Below are 21,971 nucleotides of genomic sequence, written 5' to 3' on the forward strand. Positions count from 1 at the left end.
TGATGATGATGACGATGACGATGACGATGATGTTGATGATGATGATAAAGAAAGAGGGCAGGTTCATGCAAAGAAAGCTGCGTTGAACGCCAAATTAGTAACGAATGATCTACGTAAGAGTATTGATAACGCACGCACACACACGCGCGCGCGCGCGCACGTGCGCGCGCGCGCACACACACACACACACACACACACACACACACACACACACACACACACACACACACACACACACACACACCAGCAGCTTCTTCACCTCCAAGAAGCTATTCGTGTGACCGACATGGCAGACAAGTTATCAGACAGTTTTTTATAGTTTTCTATGGAGCCTCAAACTGTGAAAACGTCTACTGTCTCAGAATTCCCGCCTATTGCTTTTATGATATGTCTAATGGTTAGCTTGATACTGTCCTATTTTCTCGCTTGCAGGTTTGCCAATAATGCCTCACCAGCGCTGACTCGAGTCAGAAACTGCCGGGAACACCTTTCACCAGGTCATGGAGATTCCCGCCCAAGCGGATTCCGTGGAGACTCAGCGGCTAGTACTTGAAGGCGGTCTGTTAATGGCCTTGGCGGTGTTCCACTCTGTCTTTCCAGTAATGAGAGGGAAAGCACCATCCCGTCCCAGTGATGTCAGTTTTACTGTTTTCCAGCGGAGATCAGTGGCCGCCGCCTCAATTCTCGTCGCCTTAGTCCACCTGCGGTAAGTAACAAGGCTCCAGCACTGCACTGCACACACGACGAACACTACCACCTGGATCATCAGCGCGCCTGGCAAATCGCTTCGCAGGTTTGTACAAGTTGTGCGATCGTGAGACAGAGGGAGAACGTCCCTTCTTTGCCTCAGCGTCTTTGCTTTGTGGCCTCACCTCACCCACCACGATATCCTTAGGCACGTTTTCAATGCCCTTATACTCGTCTTTTTCCACTTTCCCACTCAGTGCACATTCTCTCTCCTCGCCCTCTTCTTTCAAATCTTTATTCTGATGCACACTTTCACTTCCATCAAGGTTGGTTTCAAAGAACTTCGGAATTCTGCGCTTCGTTTACCTGCTCTTCATTAATTTCCTCATCAGCTTCAATCGTATTCTCTTGTTCGTTGCTTTCATTATACTGAGCACCGTTATCCGTCTCTTCCTCGTCATCCCTGTCCTCCATCCGCTACACTGCAGGGACGGCACGCGCTCCATCAACACCTTCCCCCTCGCCCAGGTACAAGATGAGCAGATTGGCTTCCTGGTCCTTGCTCACCATCTTGCTTAAGGAATCCATTAGACGCAGGAAGGTGACGAGCTTCTCTACCTCACGTTTCACGCTCACCTTCACGCGAGCCTCCATGTCTTCCCAGATGGTACAAGATTCGTGTTCTGACGTGACATTTCTGAGACGCAATTCAGAGCCACAGGACCACGCTTTGTGAAGGTGTGGGACGCCGCTTCCCTGTGGCGTCTCAACACGAAACAGGCGGGCCTTGCGACACAAACTTTAACCTTCACTTTGCGAGGCGGAGCGTGGCCTGCCTCGGCGCTCACCACACACACGCCAGTCAGCTTCTTGGAGGAGGCTTTGTTGAGTGTTATTTTGCTGACATTTTCCATTCGTATCCCTACACGAGAACTCATCAATTTCCGCTTTCTCCTTCAGTGTTCTCGCAAGTTCTCTTTCCTCCTTGTCTTCTTCTCTCACACGGTTCTTCTCACCTTCACATTCAATCATCTTCTCAGAGTCCTCCGGCACTTCCATTACTACTTCATCATCGCATTAACAGCATTTTTCTTCAGCAGTTACTTCAGTCGGCTTTCCAAGATCCTTCCTTTCTTCCTCAAAAGTTACACGCATTTCTTCATCAAAGGAAGGAAGGAAGGAAGGAAGGAAGGAAGGAAGGAAGGAAGGAAGGAAGGAAGGAAGGAAGGAAGGAAGGAAGGAAGGAAGGACGAATGAAAAAAAAAGGAGGGAAAAACGAGTAGGGAGGTAATATAGGAAAAAGGTAGGAATTGACAAAAGAAAATAAGACAAAACAATCACAAAATATAACAGGAAAAACAGATAGGAAGGTAGACGGAAATGAAAATACAAAATTCAGGGAAACGGAAGAAGAAAAAAAAATGAGTGAGCAATTCAAGCAAAAACAGAAGCAGGAAAACAATGATGTGAGGAGAGAGAGAGAGAGAGAAACGGAAGAAGAAAAAAAAGGAGTGAGCAATTCAAGCAAAAACAGAAGCAGGAAAACAATGATGTGAGGAGAGAGAGAGAGAGAGAGAGAGAGAGAGAGAGAGAGAGAGAGAGAGAGAGAGAGAGAGAGAGAGAGAGAGAGAGAGAGAGAGAGAGAGAGAGAGAGAGAGAGAGAGAGAGAGAGAGAGGAAGAAACCAGGAAGTAGAGATGAAGAAGGATCGGAGGAGAGGAAGAAAGACAAGATGGCGGAGGGAGGGCGAGGCTAAGGAAAGAAGGAAGAAGGAAAGGAAGAGAGACGGGGGAAGGAACTCGGAAGGACGCGGAGAAGAGCAACCTGAGATTCTGTTAGCCACATGTCGCCGGCGAAGATAAGCGTGTCATGTTGAAGGGTTGGTGGGCGTGATATTGTATGCGTCAATGTATGTATATATCAGAATTACTTTTCCCTCCATGGTGATCTCCCCGTTCGAGTCCCCGCTCTCTCGTGCCATCCTCACCACCCACTTAAAAGAATGACCTTCACCCCAGTATTTCATTTATTTATTTATTCATTTATTCATTCCATTCTTTTCTTACAAGATCACGTTTTGATCTCAACTCATTCAGTACTAAGAAGGATGTCCAAACTTGACAAAATTAAGTATTATTAGCCCAAGTACATAAGAACATAAGAACATAAGAAATAAGGGAAGCGACCAGGCTTACACGTGGCAGTCCCTGTACAATAAGCAGAGATGCAATAGAGGTGAATGAATAAATTTTAACCCCTCCATTACTCAGAAAAAATATAATAAACTTGAAATTCACTAATGGTACCCGAAAGAAGGAAAAAACGAGATATCGAATAGAAAAAAAAATCAAAGTAACGCCGCGGTAGAGGAAGGACTGACGTATAATTCACATCAGCACAGCCATTCCGAAGATATTGTTGTGCTGAATTGGGTTACACAAGTTACTGTTGGCTGGGAGTGTACGGAGTGACTTCATGCATCAAACTGTCGTGAATGTTGCTGGTGTCTCCGAGTATTCCTGGGGACAGCACGAAGGTTACTGGTGGCTGTTTGTAAGTGAAGGTATCACACGCCATACTAACCTTCTACTTGTCATACAGGAACATGAAGGAAGAAAAAATCGCGGGAAACGTGTTGGTCCTTACGAGTCTGTTCCTGGTGTGCTGGTCTTGGCTTTGTTACATTTTTTTTTATAATCACATACAATTTTTTAGATAATCATTTCCACAACACCGTTTCTTAAGTCATTTTGAAACCTAGGAAGGACTAAATTAATCCCTTGTTCCTTTTTTTTTTTTTTTTTGTATATATGTCTATACCAACACTATTCCTGCAACGATCTGAATGCCAGGAAAACACCACAGTAATAAGATAGTTATTGTGTTAGAAAGCTGTTGTTCCTCTCTCTCTCTCTCTCTCTCTCTCTCTCTCTCTCTCTCTCTCTCTCTCTCTCTCTCTCTCTCTCTCTCTCTCTCTCTCTCTCCCTCTTTTTATCGACTTCTTGACATATCGGCACATAAATCACTTGCTTTTATGTGGCAATATCCACCGATGCTTGAATCATGTAAGTGTTTCTAGTCACGCCATCAAGTACCAAGACACGAAAAATTGAACTGACACCCTCTGGAATCTTTTATATAATCATCTTTTTTTGGAAACGCTATACGGAACGCCCATTTTTTTTTCCTCTCGTTTTATGAATCCTTGGTTAAATTCCATAGCACACACACACACACACACACACACACACACACACACACACACACACACACACACACACACACACACACACACACACACACTCCCCGCCTTTGAGTGATGCACATAATGATTCACATTTTTCCTACCTAGCGTCCTTCCATCTTGAATATACTGCACTGGTATCGTCTGGTGGAGGTTTCATTGACTTGCATCGGTATTCGCGTGCCTTCACATTCCCGGCCTGATGACGCCACGCATGCATTACACCCGAACTCCATTGCGAATTCGTATACTCCGTCCCTGTTCCTGCCGCACGTGCCGCCCCTTGATAGCTAAATTATTTCACGTCAGTAGTTCACAGGTCGAGGAAGACGCGTGGCTACTGTTGCTCTTGCTTTCATCATGCTCTTGTCTCTGCCTGGCGTGTCTTCATACATACATGATCCTATTTGTATTCTTGCTTTATTTTTTATTTTGTACTTTCTTCTTTTTAATATTTACAGTTTTACTTTTTTTTTTTTTACGTGTTGTTTGTCTCTTACACTGTCCTGCTTCATTTTAACAGTCTTGCTCGACTTTTCACTGCCGTGTTTGAATTTTTATACGTAATGCTTGACTTTTGTTGCTTTGCTTGATTTATATACATTCTTGCTTGTTCTTTTTTTACACTGTCTTACTTGATTTTAATAGTTATGCTTGATTTTATGTTGTCTTAATTCATTTCTACACATTCTTGCTTGATTTTTACAGTCTTGTTTCATTTTTAACAGTCATGCTTGATTTTATGTTCTTAATTAATTTCTACTCATTCTTGCTTGATTTTTACAGTGTCTTCCTTCATTTTAATAGTCATGCTTGATTTAACGTTGTCTTAATTAATTTCTACTCATTCTTGCTTGGTTTTTAAAGTCTTCTTTCATTTTAAGTTATGCTTGATTTTTTTAACATTCTTGCTTGATTTTTTGCACTGCCCTGCTTGATCTTTATGTTGCCTTACGTGACTTTTGCATTGTCTTGCTTGATTTTAACACGTGTTGCTTTTTTTTTTTTTTTTGATGCCTTGCTTGATTCCCACACATTCTTGCTTGATTTCTGCACTGCCTTGCTTCGTCTTTACAATCCCTTGCCCGAGTCTTTCACACACTCACTTGTCATTTTGTACGTTTGCCACTTCACACTCGCACCTTACTTGTATTCTCGCACTCATCTCATTTACTCTTTTTTACTGTCACGTTTTTTTTTTCTTATTTTTCTTTTTACAGGGTCAACTTTACCATTTTTACACTGTCTACCTTGAATTGTTAACACAGTCTTTGTATTTTCACATTTAGCTCAATTTTTATCACTCCTATTTTTTTTTTCATACATTTTATTTAATTGCCTGGCTCGCCTTTTTCTACTATTTAGTCATTTAAGAGCGTCGTACATATTTTTCTTTATAACGTCTTAATTGTCTTTTTTTTTTGTATGATGTTTTTTATTAACGTTCGTCTCCATTAGATTTCTTAACATTCAGAGCAATATAAAATGAGAGAGAGAGAGAGAGAGAGAGAGAGAGAGAGAGAGAGAGAGAGAGAGAGAGAGAGAGAGAGAGAGAGAGAGAGAGAGAGAGAGAGAGAGAGAGAGAGAGAAGCGATTCGGATAGATCTAAGGAGTCTGGTGTCAGTAAAACAGACGTATCACGATCTGTGCTCAAATTCCCTGGCGCATACATTCTTTTTCAAAACGTTGATCACTTAAATTTACTGCATCACCCAGACACTAAATGTATACTGCTACTATAAAGATAAATAATAAAGACAAAACACGTGGTCATCTCGTCACTACTCAGTTTCGATATGAAGTTAAAGTTTACTAAATACTTAAGTGTTGTAGGTTCTCCGAAACTTTTTAATAATATACTCTGGTGCAAAGTTCAGTGTAATAACTTTGAAATATGACGGACATTAAATGAGTAATCAAATAGCTGAAATCTTTAAGTGCCTGTAGTTCTGTTTTTGCTCATTAAGACTGTCTATGGTCTATGGTCGTCTATAGTCTATGGTTACTATGAGACGAAACAAGCATCACAGTTATTACCAAAGGATTAATAACTCCTACCTATACACAACAACGAGGCAGACTGAAGCACTGGTGGGGGACTGTACATAAAAAAATAAAATAAAAAAGGAGTAGGCATTTTTGCTTATGGAAGAAACGCTGCATCTCCGTTCTCAGAATTGTCATTCCTTGCAGTCAATAAACCAATTAAAAAATAATTGCCGACAATGTTACCAATTTGCGAGAGGAATAAGTGAATTTAAAAAGAGAAGATTCCAAATGACGATATCTGGAAGGGAGCGTCAGGTAAGTGAGAGACTTTCTGTACCTGCAAATCACTCAATACTGAAGCAATCGCAATACATATTCTTACCCTTTCATCCATCACTCATCTTCCCTACCTAATACCTGAAAGTATAAGAGTGGGTTCAGTCATCAGGTCGTCAGTGCAGAATGAATAAAAAGCCTGAAGAGAATTAAGACAAATTTTAAGGACAAGAATGTACATCGACTTACACGCATCATAAAGAGGCAGCTCACAGCACATTCCTTTAGGTTCTTATGATCTTAAGGCAATTTTTTACACATTCACCACAGAAAAAATAGAACTATCACTCACTCTCATCTCATTCTGAAAATCAGCATCCAGTCATAGTCAACTATTCTGACTGTAATTTCCTTTGTGCGTATAGGGACATCAGTAACTGCTTGTTTGTCCGTCTCCCCGCACGACTGTCAACCAACGAAACCAAAACGAGAGATGAATATAGAAAAAGTGACATGACGCCTGCAGTATGTGAGGCACTGCAAGCTGCGAGAGAGGATATGGTGGGGGGGGGTTGGCAAAAATCTGCAGAATCAAGAGATCTCAGGGACTAAACTGGGTCTCCCCTCTGAGGCTGTTTTATTGCAGACAGTTTTCAGAACGGTGATGAAGCGGGGATCCCATCGAATTCCTCTCCCTTCTATCCTCCCCCCACACTTGGTCAGCCTTCTTATGTAAACGGTAGTAGTAGTAGTAGTAGTAGTAGTAGTAGTAGCAGTAGTAGTAGTAGTAGTAGTAGTAGTAGTAGTAGTAGTAGTAGTAGTAGTAGTAGTAGTAGTAGTTGTAGTAGTAGTAGTAGTAGTACCATTATAAAAGTAACAATAATGAAAAGAAAAGAAGCCAAGCCCATGCAGAGAGAGAGAGAGAGAGAGAGGAGAGAGAGAGAGAGAGAGAGAGAGAGAGAGAGAGAGAGGAGAGAGAGAGAGAGAGAGAGAGAGAGAGAGAGAGAGAGAGAGAGAGATGAGATGAGAGAGAGAGAGAGAGACTGATAAACACGAACACTGTAAAAGAACCAACACTAAATGGCCACAAATATGCAATACAATAAACTGATGAAATAACATAAAAATAAAATCAAATTAAGAAAGCAAAAGCAACAGAGCGTCAGACATTATCAAGTGAGAAGAAACAAAAACAGTAAAGAAGAGATGGAATACACCCAGAGACCATCACGTATTTTTCAATCAGGTGTAGTTTTTCCCGCCTTGCACCAGGCTGAGTCAAGAAACACCCAGCAATAATGAAGAGCAAGGTAAGGTTCTTTCCGCGCCAGGATTGTTAGACGGGCCTGAACAAATGACTGCTACACCGCCAGGGAAACAAAAATAATGGAGCTTTTACTCACGAAAGGAAAGAAGCAGAGATTGGAGAGTGAACTGAAGGGTGGCTTTCAATTACGTGGAGTCGTTTCTCAAGGCGCAGAGTCAGCGGGTACGAGTACAAGAAGGCAATTAACAATATTTCAGCTCCTTTACTGCTAGAAGACTGTTCCCATAATCACCTGCAACGTTTTGGGGCAATTATTTTGTGTAAATACTCATTAGTTTTTAGCTTAGAAAGGACAAAATTACTCGCTTATAATCTCTTGTTTTTCTGTATGTCTTTGAACTCATCTTTTACGGTACTCTCGTTGTTAACGACGGCAGAACAAAACACTGATAGGGTTAAGACTGACAAGCGTATAAGAACACTGACCAATAACTTCATTGTGGTGTAAATTAAGAGAAACATTTTGCAAGAGAACAGCGTCATCAGATGGTATGACCCAGTAGTGCAAGCAGTTCAGCGTCTGTAGACTTACTTTTGCTCGATAAAATCACGTAGGTTCTCTCAAATAATATGTGCCATACTACCAGTAACAGCCAGAGGATTAATGATATTACCTACAGTATGACGCAGCAGCAAAACCACCTCCACTTCTCCAAGGCCAACAGAGATGCATGTTTCCGATCCCTTTTACTGATGTCTTAAGTTTGCAATGGTCTCCCCTTACCGCCAAACTTTAACAACATTTACTAAGTGGAGAGTTGTACAAAAATTCAATAAGTGCTGGCGTCCTATGTAATAATCTAACAACTCGTAATAATGCCTCATTTGCATCGCTGACGTCACATGCTCCACACACACACACACACATACACACACACACGTCCCACCATCTGACTCCATCCCACCCTTCACACCACCACACCAGTACACTACCCCGCCACCCTCTACTCTCCCCCAGCCTCGTTTCCTCCCCACCTCATTCCCCCTCTCCCCTCCCCAAGGTCATCACCCTCACTCTCATAAATGTTTTTATTGTTTATATGCAACAATTATTATTCATGAACATGTGCATATATATTTCAATGGGTATCATTATTATTACCTAACGGACTGTGCGAACCTCACTCTACATGTTTTTCTTTTTTTTTTTATACGAAGTATGTAAATTGCAGGTAACAAAAATAGCTTATCATATTGTTGTTGTTGTTGTTATTATTATTATTATTATTATCATTATTATTATTATTATTATTATTATTGTTATTATTATTATTATTATTATTATTATTATTATTGTATTTATTGTTCTCTCTCTCTCCTCTCTCTCTCCTCTCTCTCTCTCTCTCTCTCTCTCTCCTCTCTCTCCTTCTCTCTCTGAACCTTTATTGAAAGCATCGTGTGTGTGTGTGTGTGTGTGTGTGTGTGTGTGTGTGTGTGTGTGTGTGTGTGTGTGTGTGTGTGTGTGTGTGGGTGGGTGTGTGTGTGTGTGGGTGGGTGGGTGGGTGTGGGGTTGTGCGTATGTGTTTGTGAGAGAGAGAGAGAGAGAGAGAGAGAGAGAGAGAGAGAGAGAGAGAGAGAGAGAGAGAGAGAGAGAGAGAGAGAGAGAGAGAGAGAGAGAGAGAGAGGAGAGAGAGAATGAGAGGAGAGAGAGAGAGAGAGAGAGGAGAGAGAGAGAGAGAGAGAAGAGAGCAGTTAAGTGTCTTCTCTAGAACAAAAGTAGTCAGATAAAAAAAAAAAAAAAAAACGACTCCGGGATCTAATTGAGCACAGCATTGTCAGGAAACAGGAAAAAGAAAAAAAGAACAACAAACACACATTAACGTGGAAAGAATGCAAAAGGGAGACGAGAGGAAACAATAAACGCAACAGATGAAAAAAAAAAAAAAAACACGCTGCAACAAGACCACTGTTCGCTACCTCGGAAAACTTTGATACATTAAATAGATGAATGATCACAAAGAAAAAACAAAAACAGCAGTACGGATTAAAATATCGTAATGAACAGGAGGGGAGAAATAGGAAGAAGGGAGTAATGGAAATAACACCGTGTATCAGCAGTAACAGCATCATTATGGCTCACTACACTGTTTTTCTTTCTTTTTTTGCAGTGTATAGGGGGAGATCGGCTAAGGGAATAGAAAACGGACCAAAAAAAAAAAAAAAAAAACTCACTCGTAATGCCGTTCCTGCCAATTAAAAATAATAATTAAAAAAAAAAAAAAGCAATAAGATCCAAAGATACGAAACATCAAGCCATTTAAAAACGAGACAATTTCAAAACATCCTATAATCCTTTTTGTTGTTGTTGTTGTTGTTGTTGCTTTTTGCTTAGAAGAGAACAAAAAAGACAGACATCAAATTCCAACGGATGTGTAGCAAACCCCCCGATTATTATTATTATTTTTTTTTTTTTACTTCACATCTTTAAAAAAAAAACACCTTCCTAAACTGAACATCAATCCTCAATACCATCCAGAATATAGAAGAACTGCCGTGGTTACTGAAGGGGTTAAAACTGACAGAACTTCTACTCAAAATATGAAGAGAGAAGAGGGGGAAAAAAAAGAGGGCATATACAGCTTAAAAATAACCAACTAAAAATGACTTGTGTATAAAAATAAAGGAAAGAAACAAAGCAGAAAAGATAAAAAAAATAAATAAAAAGAAATACGGCATTACTTCTCTCCCCTCAAAAATTAAAAAGATAAAAGAAAAATGAAAAAAATAAGAAAAAAATCTCCCTAAAAATTATTCACATATTAAACTGGCAAGGAAAAAAAGTACATAAAAAACGACAACAACAGGAAGTAAGGGAAACAGCGTCTCAAAGGGAAGAGAACAATGAGGAAGCAGAAGGGGAGTAATGAACGAGGGGTGAAAGCACAAGCAGGATGTAATGGAAGAGGAAACAATGCAATAAAAGAGGAACCGATACAAAACACGAATGAAGGAGGGAACTGAAGCACGAACAAAGAAAGAAAGAAACAGAGGAGAAACGGAATATAAGAGAAATGCACGGGTGGAGGAAGAGGAAGAGGAAGAGGAAGAGGAGGAGGAGAGACAGTTGAAAAGGACGTGGTCAGTTCTTCTTTAGGGTTCACCAGTCTTCATTATTTAGTGGAGAACCAACATAAGGCAGCAGTGTTCAGTGTCATCATGGTCTGTAACACACACAGCCCGCACCCTCACGCCCTCACCCTGTGTCTTCCCTGCCTCGTGAATATATTAGCGTCGGTATGTACTCCTCCATCAACCACTGTCACTATCTGTATGTCAATTTCTATAGTTCTTTTATTTATTTACTTTTTTTTACCTATAATTTTTTTTTTTTATTCATTGATTGCCTATTTGTTTATATATCGTATTCTGCTACTAGGTCGTTACTGCCTCTCTCTCTCTCTCTCTCTCTCATCTCTCTCTCTCTCTCCTCTCTCTCTCTCTCTCCCTCTCTCTCTCTCTCTCTCTCTCTCTCATCCTTATCTCTGTTCCTTCACCCATAAACCCTGCAGATTCTTCTTTCACATCTTTTCCTTCCTCCGGTTACTTCCTCTCTCGCCCCTTCAGCCTTTATATCGGCACATTCCTTCACTCAAATAAACTGCTTCTCTGTTCCCTCCGCCGTGAGTCAGTTGTTGCGTCCACCTTCATTTCACTCCGGTGGTCATCGCCTACAACTCACGCTGCCACCTTCCCTGTGTTCCATCTGCTAACAGTTCTTCTTTACCAGACTTTGCCCGTAACAATACAGAGAGAGAGAGAGAGAGAGAGAGAGAGAGAGAGAGAGAGAGAGAGAGAGAGAGAGAGAGAGAGAGAGAGAGAGAGAGAGAGAGAGAGAGAGAGAGAGAGAGAGAGAGAGAGAGATGAGAGAGAGAGAGAGAGAGAGATCACGCCATTTACAAAACTGAAATTAAAAGCGCATCTGGCTTCATTTCTTTTTTTTTTTTTTTGAAGGGGGGGATGGGAGTGGGAGATGCGGAGGAACGGAGAGAGAGGCAACAGCAGCAGAGCGATGTGCCGGCATTTTTAACCTCCCTTTCCCTTTTTCATATATTTTCACCCCTCGCTGGGGCGGCCTCCGATCGCTTAAAATATAAAAACACAAGTGGTAAAGAGGATATGACCCAAGCCCCATTTACGCCGCTCGCCCGCCACCCAGCGCTCGGCCCCATCCAATTAGCGGTGACGCCGTATCGAATGTCCCCGCGATGCTGCCATTATCTATCGCATTACTTTCTATCGTGAGGCGGCGCTCGTCACGTCCCGACCTGCTATACCTTGGGATGGAAGGCTGTGGGAGGCATGGGGGTGGATGTAGGCAGGGGTGATTGCGGCAGGGTCTGGGAATGGCAGTGGATGAGTGTGCGGGTTAATGTGTGGGTGTGCATGTAGACAGTAGCAGTTGTGGCAGGGAAGAGAGGCAGGGATGGGTTTGGACAAAGGAGCATGGTGACATTTAGGCGATGAATGGAAAGGTAGTGCGTGTAAGGAATGGAGATATGGTGAGGAAACAAGGATGATGAACGGAAGGTGGAATAAAAGATCAAGTATAGTGAGGAGGGCCAGCAGGAAAGGTGAATGAAGGCATGAATGGATGAATGCAACGTATCTATTGTGTAAGTATGGTGAGATATGTATGGATAGTGGATGAAGACGAGAGCAGCAGATGATAGAGAGAGAGCTGGTGAAGGCATGTACAGCCAGCAGGGAAGGATGGAAGAGAAGGGATGAAGGTGTCAGACGAGAGGCAGAGTAGGGAAGGAGGTGTGCATAACGTGTATTAGGTATCGGAGTAGTGAAGGAGGAGGAATAGTGACGGAATAGAAGTAGTAAAAGAGTAGTGAAGATGTGAATAACGTGTACCTGGAGGTGTGCATGACGTGTGTTTGGTAGCCTCATCCTGACACATTCCCTTCCACTGCATGCCAACCCCGTCCCTCCACCCAATGCTTCCCCTCCGATGCCGTCCCTTCATTCCCGCCTTCTGCTTCCTCCCCTCCAAGCCTCCCCTTCCCTTTCCTTCCGTTCCCTCCCCTTCCCTCCAGTGTCTCCCCTCCAAACCCTTTCTGCAAATACGCCATTCCCTTAACCCCTCTCATGCACTCGTCACCACTCCATGACTTCACCTCCGGCTTATATTAATACTCTCTCTCTCTCTCTCTCTCTCCTCTCTCTCTCTCTCTCTCTCTCTCTCTCTCTCTCTCTCTCTCTCTCTCTCACAAAAAGTAAGGACCGTAGACTAATGCACAGCAACTGGCCCGAGCGAAAGATTTATTCCAATGATTCCGTGATGCGAGACAGCTTCCCCCCCACCCCCCACCTCATCTCACTTTCCAGGACTACAAGCGGCAGCCGTGGGTGAGATCAGTGTGTGTGTGTGTGTGTGTGTGTGTGTGTGTGTGTGTGTGTGTGTGTGTGTGTGTGTGTGTGTGTGTGTGTGTGTGTGTGTGTGTGTGTGTGTGTGTGTGTGGGAGGACGGTCTATATGTGTGAGTTAAAACGGGTACCAGGAAAGTGTGTGTGTGTGTGTGTGTGTGTGTGTGTGTGTGTGTGTGTGTGTGTGTGTGTGTGTGTGTGTGTGTGTGTGAGTGTGTGTGTGTGTGTGTGTGTGTGTGTGTGTGTGTGTGTGTGTGTGTGTGGTATGCCCCATCTCACTCATTCACCAGCAAGGGCCAGGCCAAGTGCATGGGTGCGTGAGGCGTGGTGCGCGGTGCCACCTTTGTTATAGTCCTGTTAGGCTGAACAATTACGCTCAATATAGAGTTCACTATCACACCACACACTCACATCACTGTATTTTAGCCTTTTATTAACACTATATCAATTTCTCTGATCTGCTAAGAATCAGTCAGTTGTCAGGGTTTGCAATTAGACTCCCAACTGATCAGGCGACGTAAAAACTGAAGAAAACACAAAACAAAGAAAGTGTACAAAGTTACTGGATCTAAGGCCACGATTGTACATAAACTCACTAGGCGCCCCTCTTGTAATCGCCAGTGGCTGGAATGCATCTTTACCTTTAGTATGCGAAAACACAAAACAAAGAAAGTGTACAAAGTTACTGGATCTAAGGCCACGATTGTACATAAAACTCACTAGGCGCCCTCTTGTATCGCCAGTGGCTGGAATGCATCTTTACCTTTAGTATGCGAAGCCTCCGCCAATTGGAACGCTGACCTCTACAGCTAATCACTAACCTACCGTGACGTCACCGCTGAGCCGCGTCGCCCACGTCCACAGCGCCACAGCACTCCCGCCACCACCGCCACAGGAACCCTCACACACTACAGGACAGTAACTTGCAATTCGCTTCGTATTCTTCAACGTTTCGGCGCTACAACTCCAATACCTTTAAACTGACTGCAGTGGAAGTCAGTGGGGTTTTCAGGGGTGTTTTCATGATTTTACTGGTATTTTTTTCTTTTTTTTTTTTTTTTTTTAGGAGGGGCACCGACCAAGGGCAACAAAAAAGTAATAATAATAAAAAGAAAAATAAATAAAAAGGCCCACCTAAAATGCCGGTTCCCCGAAAAAGAGTCAAAAGCGGCGGTCAAAAATTGAAACCTTCCTCTTCAAAGAGTCCAAGTCATAAGAAGGAGGAAATGCAGAAGCAGGAAGGGAGTTCCACAGTTTACCAGAGAAAGGGATGAATGACTGAGAATACTGGTTAACTCTTGCATTAGAGAGGTGGACAGAATAGGGATAAGAGAAACAAGAAAGTATTGTGCAGCCACGCTGCAGGAGGAGGAGAGGCATGCAGTTAGCAAGACCAGAAGAGCAGTTAGCATGGAAATAACGGTACAAGATACCAAGACATGCAACACTGCAGCGATGAGAGAGAGGCTGAAGACAGTGGTCAGTTAGAAGAAAGGAACTGATAAGACGAAAAACCTTAATTCCACCCTGTCTAAAAGAGCGGTATGAGTGGAACGTCCCAGACATGTGAAGTCCATACATGGACGGATAAGGCCCCAGTACAGAGTTAGCAGGAGGAGGGGGGGTGAGAAAAACTGTCGGAGACAACTCAAAACACCTAACTTCACAGAAGCTGTTTTAGCTAAGGATGAGATGTGAAGTTTCAAATTTAGATTAGAAGAAAAAGGACAGATCGAGGATGTTCAGTGTAGAAGAGTTGAGTGTCACTGAAAAAGAGGGGATAATTATCTGGAAGGTTGAACGAGCAATCTTCACTATAAATAGTAAAACACTCATAAGAGCACGACTAATCATCTCTGAGGCCTTTGAAAACAGTCCTGCACAGAGAACAAAACGCTTAGGAGTACGGGCCAATGGCATAAGTAACTTCAGCGATCATGTCTATTAAATCGCTACACAACACCACCCTAACACTTTCACTGCGATATAGCACACTTTTCCTTCAACACAAATCATTCCGAGACATTTCTCTTTAATCTACAGCCAATTCTAAATATTACACTGGCAAGACAATAAACAACCATGTTCATTTAATCCTTTTCTATCCTTTAGGTGTTTGTAAAAATTCAATGCATTGCTTTCAATGTTGTAAAGTGTTGCACAACGCAGTGAGAAAGCTGACCCTGACAAGCACCACCACCACCACCACCACCACCACCACCACCACCACATAAAAGCGACACAGAGGTAAGCCTACACGCACCGCCTCTAAGCAGCTAGCTCAATTAGCTTGAGGCATTCATTAAATCATGTTAATATATCATCAAGCTCATGAAGACTTTCAACCTCGATTGCATTTCCCGGGAACTAGTGTGAAGGAAAATATTACGAGAGAGAGAGAGAGAGAGAGAGAGAGAGAGAGAGAGAGAGAGAGAGAGAGAGAGAGAGAGAGAGAGAGAGAGAGAGAGAGAGAGAGAGAGAGAGAGAGCGCATAATGCTACTAGTGTTACCATTGCCGGCGTGTGAGGTTGAAACATTCCACACTACTCAACACAGGCCTACATATTTCCACTTTCCATACATACTACACACCTGAACGCAGAATAGAAATAAATAAATAGCTACACCCGCAATAATTGGTCGCCATGCTTCTCCACCCTAACGGCGTACACCAGTGGTTCCCTAACTGGCGGTAAATTATCCCCTGTGGTAATATGGCAATTTTCCGGAGGTAATGGAGGGGAGACAAAAGAAAAAAAAAGTTTAATTCTGGAAATCAAGAAAACATTACAGCACCTGTCATTAATTACTAACAGATCATAATACCTTCTTGTCATTAATTCTTATTAAAAAGGCGTAATATTTTAAACATTTAAGTCCTCCAGTACCACGGCTTCAGTTTAATTTTATTCTGGATATCACTAACAGATTATGTATAGGATATATAAGATTATAGTTTTTATAATGCAGAGGTTAAAAATAATTTTCACTTACTTATTTACTAATTATATTCCTGTTTACTTAAAAAAAAAAATAATAAATAATAATAAAAAAAACAGGTGATTTTGAAAGGTTGTCAGCAGCATTGAATGGATTAAACCGAAACCGTTTCAAAATGTCAGTGTTCTTTCATTGCATTTCAGAATATTATCACAAAAATAGCAGTAAAGAAATAGTTAGTAAGTAATTAAACAAACAGTAAATAAATAAATAGAATGAGGTATCATTCTCAGCCACACTGATGCAACGAAGCTGTCATAAACAATCTTAATTAAACACAACAATTAGGCGGATCAGCTTTAACGAGGCAAGGGCTTGACGCGGCACAACCACGTTACCATGAACACCACCACGCGACACAATTAATAAAACATCCATGACACGAAAGATAATGAAAATTAAAACTAAACAACAACAAAAAGAAAAAATAATAACAATAGCATCATCATCAACAACAACAACAACAACAACAACAACAACAACAACAACATCAACAACAACAATAACAACAACAACAACAACAACAAAATAAACCAGAACGCCACCAACACCCTTCGTAGCATTAAATCAAATATATAATACAAGCCTTTTTTCCTTATCTTTTTTTCACTTATATTCACTAAATCACACCAAAATGACAAGCCATAATAAAGACACACTATACGATAAAAGGCTAAACAAGAAAGCCAATATGGAATCTGCATGATGGAGACACGTACACCCTTCCATAGAGAGATAGATAGATAGATAGATGACATTATGGTATCCAGCGCGTCCAGTCTCCAGTGGCCAGTTGGCGTCAGGCTGTCACACAAGTTCTGTATTTCTCTTTCCTTGTACTTGAGTTTTGTCCACAAGGATTTACTTTAAGCATCCTAGACCTTTCACTCATCCCTACCGTTCTGCAAGTGACCTACGGGATTTTATAACACTTACAATCCTTTTTAAAAATGTCCTTGCATGTCAAAATTGTATATATTACCAAGCTATTTATCATTTCAGTAATTAAAACATCAGTCAAACAGACGTAAATGAATTACAGTCGAATCATTAGCTAAATACGCCAAAATTTACAATTCCCAAGTATTGTAATGACAGTATATATTCTATCAAGCAGTAATTTGATAATAAACCAGACCAAAATCTACATATGGTATAAAAATAAAATATCCACAAGAGTTCCATTCAAACACAGGAAACACAGCTCAGTATCAAAAGAGCGACCTTTGTAAGGCACATCCGCTGCTAATGGAAAACGTGAAAATAGTATAACATAAAGGCACGAGGCACCAAAAATAAAATACACACCAACACATGATTCAATGTCGAGTAAAACTGTCACGGTGAAAAATGAAAAACAGTAAATCAACTCCATCAATGATCGAGAGAGAGAGAGAGAGAGAGAGAGAGAGAGAGAGAGAGAGAGAGAGAGAGAGAGAGAGAGAGAGAGAGAGAGAGAGAGAGAGAGAGAGAGAGAGAGAGAGAGAGAGAGAGAGAACTACTTCACACTTACGAGTATATCTCAGACAACCTCAACATATCAACAAACACACAAAAAAAAGAGAAGACCACCACTTACACTTCACTTCCCGTCAGCTCGCTCTGGTCCCGCGGAAACAGCCTGGCCACCGTTGTTGTCTGTGCTGCAGTTAAGTTGCTTCACTGCCCGTCCCCCCATGAATACCGAACGAGGGGAATTAACCGCCCATTCGTCCGCCCGCTGCAAAACACAGTCACAAACCTGAGATTATATTTCAGAGTAGCAGTAGTAGTGGTGTGGGTGGGTGGGTGGGTGGGTGGGTGGGTGGGTGTGTGTGTGTGGTGAAGAGGAAAGAGTAAGCGTGTATATTTGAAAAGTACATGTACAAAGAACTAAACGTACGCTTTAGAATATTATACAATCTCTCTCTCTCTCTCTCTCTCTCTCTCTCTCTCTCTCTCTCTCTCTCTCTCTCTCTCTCTCTCTCTCTCTCTCTCTCTCTCTCTGTACGTAGACCACCACCTACTTTTTTTTTTTTCCAACCTTTCTTTCCATCGCCTTCAAGCCTTCTCACTCTCTCCTTCCTTTCCTCCCTCCTTATCCTTCCTGCCCTTCCGTTCCTACTAATGAGACTCTGCCATTAAAACTTGTCCCCCTTGAGCACCTACTCCTCCTTCTCCTCCTGCAGCTCTCTCCCTCTTCCTTCCCCTCCTCCTTCTCCTCCTCCTGCAGCTCTCTCCCTCTTCCTTCCCCTCCTCCTTCTCCTCCTCCTGCAGCTCTCTCCCTCTTCCTTCCCCTCCTCCTCCTCCTTTTCCTCGTTCTCTTCCGCTCCTACTCAACTTTTCCCAGTGAGGACAAAAGCTCTCTCTCGCCTGTACCAGAAGATCGCTTGAAAAGTACAGTAATGGATCCCCACTCGTGTCTATAACAAAGGCGTGTCCAGTAAAATGCTATAATAGTGACCTGGTTTGCCGTCACGCTGCTCCAGGACAACACACTGGCTGCGGCGTGGTGGACTTTTACGTTGAATGCTCTGAATTTTCATGAAGCAAAGAAAACGGACATTCACGTTCCTCGCGGTGTGAAGTGATTGTAGTAAAACTCTCGAACACTGAAAAGGTGGGAGTTTCTTACCATGAGTGTCCTGAATGGTGACTAGCGTGAATTAGCATTGTATAGTGAAGAGTATCGTCGTGTATAATGTTGGTATATCTCATTTTTCGTATAGAGGTAAATAATAATGACCGTTTTTGCATAGTGTGGGCAAGTCCCGCCCCTCCAAAAGAGTGAATTATTAATGATTTGATAACCTTATTATTATAATGGTTTGCGCATTATTTCATCAATTAGTGCACCTGTTTGACAGTCATTAAAGTCTAGAAATTCATCAGCGTTCCTTGATAAATGACGGGATAACAGGAAGGGACTCTGCAACCTTCCATCACTGCAGCACAGCACATTCCTCCTTCCCTTGGTGGAGTACTCGTGCAGAGAAGTTATCTTTGAACGCTACAAATGAAACGACGGTAAATGCAGCCAACTTCAAAGAAAAACATCAGTAAAGGACGCAAGAAAAGTCGTACCTAAAATATCGTTTGACACTAAATTATTACTATTAACGTTATTATTATTATTATTATTATTATTATTATTATCATTATTATTATTATTATTACTATTACAGTCGTTATTATCTCTACCACCACCATCACCACCATCACAACCACCACCACCACTTTCATGGCGCCACCTCGTTATCGCCACAATCGCCCTCATTAGAATCTCATTTACCAGACACTCACCATTCACGCTAAGTGTATACAGCTCTCTCTCTCTCTCTCTCTCTCTCTCTCTCTCTCTCTCTCTCTCTCTCTCTCTCTCTCTCTCTCTGTGTGTGTGTGTGTGTGTGTGTGTGTGTGTGTGAGTGTGTGTGTGCAAAACACTAAGAACGACGTTTATCTATCATTTCGCAGACAAAAGAAGCCGCAATTACGGTACTTGTGTATTGGCGTAACAAGAGCCATTGAATTGGTAATCCCGCTAGGCTCTCCAGCACAGTGCTCTTGCGTCACAGGCGCGAGAATGCCGTACTCAGTGAAACACCGCCATTTTTTTGTTATGGAATGAAGGGATGGAAAAACAACAACAAGAGCAAGAAAAACAAGAACAAGAACAAGCGGAACAAGATTAGAAAGTACAAGAAAAGAAAAAGACAATAAGGAACATTAGAACCAGCAGGAAGAAGGACGAGGAATGATATTAGGAGAAAAGAAGAGAAAATGATGATATTGATAGCACAGTAGTAGTAGTAGTAGTGGTGGTGGTGGTGGTGGTGGTGGTGGTGGTGGTGGTAGAGCATACTGAGACGAGGCTACCCATCAGCCTGCCATCATCGTACAGTGCCCATCACCTTGCTGTACACCTCGCTAGGCTGGTTAACTTTACACACAGACTCGCGACATGGGAAGGGTACATGTACAAACACGTGTTCCTGCTGAACCTACGAGGACCAAAGAAAGGGACGGGGGTCACCAGCTGGGAACCTTCAACCGATATTTGTATTTTTTCTACAATAAGATCACGTTCCAGAGAGAAACTCCGCCAGGGTGACTCAATGCGTATGGCAAGAGGGTGGTGAGAGCGCAGTGTAAAATAAAAGCAGGCGTGAAACGAACGTGGATTTTATAAGCTCCGCACGGTAAACTATAAAGGCAAGGAGAGGAGAGGCTTGATAGGTTTAAAGGGATAAAACCGAGTGTGGCTGCGAACAAGAGTGCAAGAGAGTGTGAGGGAGGGTGTAGTTATTGTTGTCATGAAAGATGTGGAGAGGGATGAAAGAGTTACAAAAATAAAAAGGTAAAAACAGACCAATTTAAGGCTGGGGTGCACAAGAACAGAATCAGACCGGGAAAACTAATAACAGTCACCGCGTATGACTATGGAAGGGAAACGAGTGAAGAGGAAATAAAAAAAAAATATTCGTTGAGTTGGTATAAAAGGTATTCGGAATTTCATGGAGGGCGAAAGAGTAGTCCCGGATGCAGGAACAGGGAACACTGCCAAGAATGAAAGAGTTACAGAATATTGTCAACTTGGAATGGACAGCAACAGGGAAAAAATAGTTATCAAAAATAGTACAATGTTAACAATAAAAGAGGGATTACTTTTGTGTCCACTGAATATATACGCACACAAAAAACAAAAAAAACATATCAATAGGAAGCAACATTCTATTATGTATAGAAAAAAAAGGATAATGAAATATAAGTACTGAATAAATGCACAAACATTATATTATGAGAGAGAGAGAGAGAGAGAGAGAGAGAGAGAGAGAGAGAGAGAGAGAGAGAGAGAGAGAGAGAGAGAGAGAGAGAGAGAGAGAGAGAGAGAGAGAGAGAGAGAGAGAGAGAGAGAGAGATTCAGGAAATACAAAATTACGCCTGGCAGGTTGAGAATGTTGTGTTGAGGAAACAGGAGGAGCAGGTGTTGAAGCAGTCTTGCGTGTGCACTAAATGATAATCAGGGAAAGTGAAGCAGTGGAGGGGCGATGTGTGATTATTATGAGTTCTTTGCTGAGAATAATAGAAGTTAATTAACCATTGCTGCGGTAAAGGGTAAGACGGAGGGTAGTGAAGGATATGTTCAGCACTATAAAATAACCAATACAAGTGAGGTATTGAGTGTCTTTAATTGTGGTAAGTCACCTGGGATGGAAGGGATTACACACGAATTATTTAAAAGGGAAACTGTAATCTGCAAGGGGCTGGTTAGGAATACTGAACAATGGGCAGGAAACGTCAACTCTCCAACTGTGTCAAGAGAAAGGCGATGCAAAAGAAATAAATCAAACAAAACATTTATCTAGTAAAACGGAAAAATAAAATCCGTTTTGTGATTAGTAGTAACCGAGTTGTGATTCTTCGCCTTAATCCCTAGTGGGGTCAGCCGTTCTCATGCTGTCGCCAGTACTTTCTATCCTCTGCATCTTCACCCACGCCCAGCTGACTCGTGTTTCTGAGTTCCACCCCTCCATCTAACTAAGCCTCTGTCTTCCTCTCAACCTTCAACCTTCGGCGATCATTAAATGGCAAATAGCACAATGGGGCCTTCAGATTTAGATGTCTTTCTATCAGTGTTTGGTGAGAGAGAGAGAGAGAGAGAGAGAGAGAGAGAGAGAGAGAGAGAGAGAGAGAGAGAGAGAGAGAGAGAGAGAGAGAGAGAGAGAGAGAGAGAGAGAGAGAGAGAGAGAGAGAGAGAGAGAGAGAGAATACGAGTAGGTAGCAATCAAGCAGCGAGTTAATAAGGAAGAATTATGTAGCAGGTACTGTTAGGCAAGCGTGTAAACTCCAGTACGATAAATATAAACACAGTAAGACATGTGTTAAGGTGCAAAAATCAAGTTAATAATCCCCAATACAAGTTAAGCTACGGTAGAGAATTGAGAAGTACCGGGATGCACGTCTGGGTATCATGGTCAACAGTCGAGTCACAGAAAACATATCCCTTTAAGAATTCAGTATTTTCCTTGAATCGTAATTTATTGTTTTTTTAATCTCTTAACTGGGTTCTCATCAAATGTTTTTCTTCCGACTGACGA

General features: G+C 42.0%; 1 protein-coding gene across 1 annotated transcript in view; it reads right to left on the reverse strand.

The window, feature by feature from the left end:
- Positions 1-21,971, reverse strand: part of LOC135102343 (uncharacterized) — a 175,912-nt gene that overhangs the window by 113,404 nt on the left and 40,537 nt on the right. Inside the window, exon 5 of the transcript XR_010269622.1 lies at positions 17,474-17,614. The gene's annotated coding sequence lies outside the window, so the exon portion shown is untranslated. The remainder of the gene's footprint in view (positions 1-17,473; positions 17,615-21,971) is intronic.

Source organism: Scylla paramamosain, chromosome 7, assembly GCF_035594125.1.
Source record: "Scylla paramamosain isolate STU-SP2022 chromosome 7, ASM3559412v1, whole genome shotgun sequence".
Lineage (NCBI taxonomy): Eukaryota > Metazoa > Arthropoda > Malacostraca > Decapoda > Portunidae > Scylla > Scylla paramamosain.